This window comes from Pseudorca crassidens, chromosome 11 (assembly GCF_039906515.1).
Source record: "Pseudorca crassidens isolate mPseCra1 chromosome 11, mPseCra1.hap1, whole genome shotgun sequence".
NCBI lineage: Eukaryota > Metazoa > Chordata > Mammalia > Artiodactyla > Delphinidae > Pseudorca > Pseudorca crassidens.
Window position 1 is genome coordinate 64,347,466 of NC_090306.1, and position 6,000 is coordinate 64,353,465.

General features: G+C 45.0%; 1 protein-coding gene across 4 annotated transcripts in view; it reads right to left on the bottom strand.

Moving 5' to 3' along the window:
* NAP1L1 (nucleosome assembly protein 1 like 1) overlaps positions 1 to 4,685 on the bottom strand; it is a 33,270-nt gene extending 28,585 nt beyond the window's left edge. The window contains exon 1 of one of the 4 annotated variants that reach the window (XM_067697391.1): positions 4,488 to 4,685. The gene's annotated coding sequence lies outside the window, so the exon portion shown is untranslated. Of the gene's footprint in view, positions 1 to 4,052; positions 4,167 to 4,487 lie in introns of those variants that run through there. The other 3 variants (XM_067697388.1, XM_067697390.1, XM_067697387.1) reach the window with 3 other exon arrangements.
* Between the last annotated feature and the right edge of the window lie 1,315 nt (positions 4,686 to 6,000).

Below are 6,000 nucleotides of genomic sequence, written 5' to 3' on the forward strand. Positions count from 1 at the left end.
TTATAATAGCTAGATGTCCAGACATCAAATGACCTACCATTTCAGTGTACCTGATTCTGTTCTCCTTACTTTCAATGAGAAGGAAAGAAAGCTAATATTCATGGAGCTTACTCTGTAGAAAATTATTACATGCTTTCCTCTTATTTGCAGATTAGTAAGCAACTTGCTCAGCAACACACAAGTGAAAAAACTAGGAATTAAAATCTGACTTCCAATACCCATGCCAATTCCACTATTCCAAAAGCCAAGGGGCCTCCCCTATCAGCCTACTGCTACATAGATTATACAGTAACCTATAGTTATATTCCTTTACAGAAAATGACTACTTCATGGTGAAACAGCCAATCATTAAAAACTACAAATGTTTTAGGAATTCCCTGGCGGTCCAGTGGTTGGTTACGACTCCGCACTTTTACTGCCCGGGGTGTGGGTTCGATCCCTGATTGGGGAACTAAGATCCCACAAGCCATGCGGCACAGCCAAAAATACAAAAGTAAGAAAATAAGAATTAAAAAATAAAAATTTTTAAAGAATTAAAAAAAAAAAGAACTACAAATGTTTTAAAGCAAAAGAGTTCAAGGGAGCCAGTAACATCCCAAGGAAAACATTTCCCTTTACTTCAGACCTCATATCTCATTCCAAATGCATTTTAAACAAATCTGTATTTTGGACAATGCTGTTCTATTAACAATTTCGGTGGTCCAGGGGCTCAGTACTTTACTTGATTCCAGCACAACACATCTCATTCTTTATGCTTTTTTCACTTCAGGGATATCAAAAGTCAACCTAGAAGTGACTTTTGTATTACACTCCCAAGCCAAATGAACTCCTATTTGAGAACACTGTCTTCTGTTCAAGGGATCAAGGGATCATCTGACCCAACAGCAGAGAAACATACTGATATTTCTTGAAAATTCACTCAGCATTAACAAACTAAAACAATTTATTCACATATCAGACATATGTTGGAAGAAATCTTCAGGATTGTAAGTGCTTGAACTTTCCCTTGAAGCCCATTGGAATCCAAGCCGGGTGCTTTTAAATTCCCAGCAGATGTATAGTGTAAATTTAAGTCAAGGGAACTCCCTTTAAACCAATATAAAATCCTTATTATAAATCATCATTGTTCAATTATGTAACCTTGGATAAGTTCTTTAACTGCTCTGTACCTCAGTTTCCTCATCAAAATGTTGATACCAGCTATCTCCAGGAGCATTAAATGTGTTCATATACACACAGAGTAAAACATTGCCTGAATAATCATGCAAGAATATTTTCTGCCTGTTGTGCTCTTCTTATGTACCCTCTTTACCTGAGAAAATAATTCAAATTAATAAACTCTTCAAAATTATAGCCTCCTTTCCCAAAAAAAATCACAATGTACAAAACTTCTGAGCAAGTAAAAAATACATCAAACTATGTAGCAGTAAAAGGCACAGTTGGTAACCAGAAGTGTAGAGGCCACTTTCCATGGCAAGCCCAGTAATGTGATCTAGTGGGCTGCAGTCAGAGTACTAAGCAACTTACTTACAAGGATGAGTGAAAGCAACCGTGCTCACCTTCTAACCCCTACTCTGCCCAACAGGGAGAGAACTTACTCAGATGAAATTAGTATGAAATGGGTCTTAATGTTGCCGTTTTAACAAATTCCTTCATGTAAAGAAGGTTATAGATACTACACTATCTCCCACTTCCCCCACTTTCTTTTTCTTCAGGGCACTCATCACAACTCAACACTTTATATCTAGACAACCAATTTGCCTGTTTGGCTCATGAAATAAGGTGTATGTCCAAACAGGAGTTAAAATATTTACTCAAAGAATCAACTAAGAACACAAGTAATTACAGGTTTGATTAGACTTGAGAATATGAATAGATTGTTCATTAGTTTTCTAAATTGATCAGGGTTCATCCCCTTTCATTAATATTTCAAATTTACAATCAAGCAGAAAATAAAGTAAGCAAAGCAGTATGTTGACATCTTCATACCTTTAAGTCAATCAGATTCTACCTTTTTTAGCCCCTTTTCCTGCAAAAGGACGCTGTATGAATACATTTTGGGGAGTTTAGAATCAGTCAGTCATCTCGAGGCAATATGGGCGAGTAAGTAATAAAAGAAATAGCACCTGGATTAAATTAGTTCTGGTACAAGTGTTGGGTGTGTTTTTTTTTTTATCTCTAGAGTACAAGGGTGTCACATTTAGTATTAGCTTAGTAATTTTCCCTGTCAATAGGTTCTATATCAAAAATAGGTACTTTGCAACATATACATTTTATCAAAGTTTTCAGAGTGATATAAAAGGACCAGTCTTCTTAAAAAGTAAATGGCACATTTTAGATTTGTGCCGTTAATTTGAACTCAGAAAACTTAGAAAGAAGCATGAGATTTAGCCCCAGAAGATCACTGTAAACCTCATTTACCAACGGTCAGCTTTAAATAAGTTTTTCTAAATATAAGGTTTTTCCCTTAGCCAAAGGTGTATTACTAAGTACGTATAGAAGTAGGATTAATTAAAGCCGACAAGAAAATAGGAACTAAATACTATTCTGGAAAGGTATTTTGATGCTACGTATTTTCAAAAATGGCAAATTTCATTTTCCAGCTCAGCTCTCCTGAAATCAGGCAAGCAGTTTGAAGTTGTGAGCTTTTAAAGTGCAGTCCTTACAGTATAATCAGACAGTGAGAGAATAAAATTGGGGCTCCCTGAGGACATCATGTGCCCGGTTCTTGTACTCGGAAAACCCAGCCCTCCCCTAAAGGACCTCATTACCCGTCTCCCTGCCCTGCCTCTTTTTTTGAGGGCAAAGCGGGCGCACTGACAAGGCAGCAGACTACACACTTCGCTCAGTACGTTTACATTGACGCCGCATTCCACCCCGTAATACCTCCTCCACCATAACCCCACTCACCTTAAAAACAAAACAACTGGTTAACTATCTTAGACTGGGAACGTGAACAAAGGAACTAATTTGTAAGAAAGCAATAGAAGTCCTAGAAAAATTAAAGACATTGCAGGCCAAATCCTTTACTTCCACCTTAGAACTGTTCAGGCTTAGACTGATTAGGATCAATTCTCCCCAAATAAAAAACCCTGGTCAAGATACCCATCCTAATTCTAATTTGTACTTGAGACACACAAAAGAATCTCTTGTTAATAACAGCTAACGTAAGCGCTTTACACGTGTTAATTCTTTAAAATCCTAGCAGTGGAGGTCCTGCTTCATCATTCAGCACCTAACGTTCACACTTTCATCCGGTACCAATAAAAAGACTAAGACCAAAGAGAAGCAGGGAAGAGTTGGAAACCCAAGGGCTGGACTTATTGGCTCACTATTCATTTTCACGTCCCACCAGCTCCACAACTTCCAGTAAAGTAGGGACAACCAGACAGGGGTCTCCAATCAGGCCCCGCCGGCGACCACGTGCGGAGGGAAGCCGCCGGGGGTTTCCCCTCCCAGACCCATCGCCGCCTACAGTGGGCGGGGAGCCCAGGAGCCTCGCTGCCTCCCCGCCCCCTCCCCGCCCAGGGGCCTCGTCCCCTCACAGCCCCTCCCTCCCATCGGAATTCGCAGCCTCCGCGGTTCTTTCCATCCCCCAGCGGCCTCCCTCCGAGTATTATTTTTGAGTGAGCGGGGGCGTCGAGGCGGCGGTGGGCTACAAACCTGGGCCCGGGCCGCACCCCAGGCGCCTGCCGGTCCCTAGTGGCGCAGCCGCCGCCTCCTCCGGGCGCCCGGGCGTCGCCGCGGCCTCGCTCCCGTCCGCGCTGAGAAGCTGGTGGAGCTCAAAAGCTCGGTGCAGACTAGCACGCGGGCCGCACCGACCCCCGCGCGTGTCCTGATCGGTTCCCCAGAGAAGCGCCGGCCGATCCCAAGGGCCCTCTCCGACTGCGGGGTCGAGACTCCGCAAACGGCTCGGGCTCTGGCCTCACAGGACGGCCCCGGAGGCCCGGGCGGCCAGCAGCCCCCGCTCGCGGTTCCCCGTCCCTTCACCCCTTCCCTCCGCGCAGGCCGCCTCTACGTCCCCCCTTCCCCTTCGAGTTCCCGTCCGTTACCGGTGGGTAGCACGGGGAGCCAGGCGGCCGGAGCTGCGCAGGCAGTGACTCAGGGCGGCGGCGGGAGGAGCAGAAGGCGGCGCGGCGAGCAGATGGCGCTAAAAAAGACCCGAGAGCCCGCCGCTCGCGCTCATATACAATTAGCGTCAGCACGTAGGGCCCCCGCCACCGCCCTCCCCCTGGCCTCGCCGTCTCCTAGCAACGCGAGCGGGAGGCGGGTCCAGGGCGGGTTGCCTAGCAACAGAACCGTCCTTCTTTTCCCCCCCCCCGCGACCTCCAAACCTCCCGCGCCAAGCTTGGGTTCCTCGGGTTCCCGCCTCCGCCCCTTACTACGCCTCCAGCCATCTCTTTTCTACCCGCTTCGCTGGAAAGGAATTCGCAACCCCTTCCGTTCCCGGGAAGGGCCCAGACCCGCCAGCCTCGCCCCCCGCTCACCTCGTCCCCCTTGCGTGGTACTGGGAAGGGTGAGGGCAGGGGGCCAGCCACCGGGTCCCGGCTTGCCGCATCCTAACGGCGAGCGCTCCTTAGTTCCCGACGCTGTCACGGCCTAATTCCTGCAACTCTCCGGTCCCCGGTAACCATTTTCTCTCCCCGCCCATTTTTCCCCCTCAGAACAACAGTTCTTTCCTTCTAACCACTTCGGCGGCGTCTTCTACTGGTTTTGCTTCTCCTAACTCAGTGGGTATCCGTGGCTTCCGGGGATGCTCTTCATTACTACCTCTCCATCCTTCTACCAGACTTGCGATCCTTTAGGACTTTCGATGGATGAAAATAGCATGTTTGTGTATTGTCTGGATGCTTTATAATGAGGACAGTGTTGTTTCATCTTTTTGAAAAAGTAAATCCCATGTAAAGCCTCAGGGCCTGTGAAACCTCATGGCTATTTTTCAGTTGAAGCTGGATTGACTAATATTAACTCTTAAAACAGTGGTTCTCGAAGTGTGGTCTGAGGGTCCCCAGACTCTTTGAAGGGGAAAGTCAAAAGTATTTCCATAATAATACTAAAATGTTATTTGCCTTGGCACTCTCATTCTCTCATAAGTGTAGAGTGGAGTTTTACAGAGGCTACATGACATGTGATATGGAAACACTGAAAACAGAAGCAAATATTAGAATCCAGTCATCTGCTGTTCAACCAGATGTTAAAGAGATTTGCAAAAACATGAAACGATGCCACCTACTCAATTTTTTTTGTTTTGAAAAGTAGTTACGTTTCATATAAAAGATTCTTTTCTGTTGAAATGAAATAACGAATGTTTAAAATGAAATAACGAATAACTACTCTTAAAATTTCTTAATTTTAATTTCAAATATGATAATATAGGTATCTATAATACACATAAAAGTTCTTGGAGTCCTCAATTTTTAAGAATGTAAAGGGGTCCTGAGATTAAAAAGTTTGAGAACTATTCTCTCTTGTATTCCTTGAAACTTCTAACTGCTTAGAGTCATCTATTGTAATTCTCATGTTTAGCAGCAACCCCTAATCCATTTTAGAGGATATGGTTTTTTCCCTCGGCACTCCCCAACCTCATTGAAATTAGTTGCCTTTTCCACTCTGTGCTACTGAGTTTATCCATTCATTTTGGGTTTTCTTATGTGATTATTTTGTTTTTCTCAACTTTCTGTCTTCATATACATCCTACTTGACAATGATGTAAGGCTAATAAGGATTATAATCACATCAATAATGACTCCTTGGGCTTCCCTGGTGGCGCAGTGGTTGAGAGTCTGCCTGCCGATGCAGGGGACACGGGTTCATGCCCCGGTCTGGGAGGATCCCACATGCCGCGGAGCGGCTGGGCCCGTGAGCCATGGCCGCTGAACCTGCGCGTCCAGAGCCTGTGCTCCGCAACGGGAGAGGCCACAACAGTAAGAGGCCCGCGTACTGCAAAAAATTAAAAATTAAAAAAAAATAATGGCTCCTCCTGAAGAATCTACAATACAC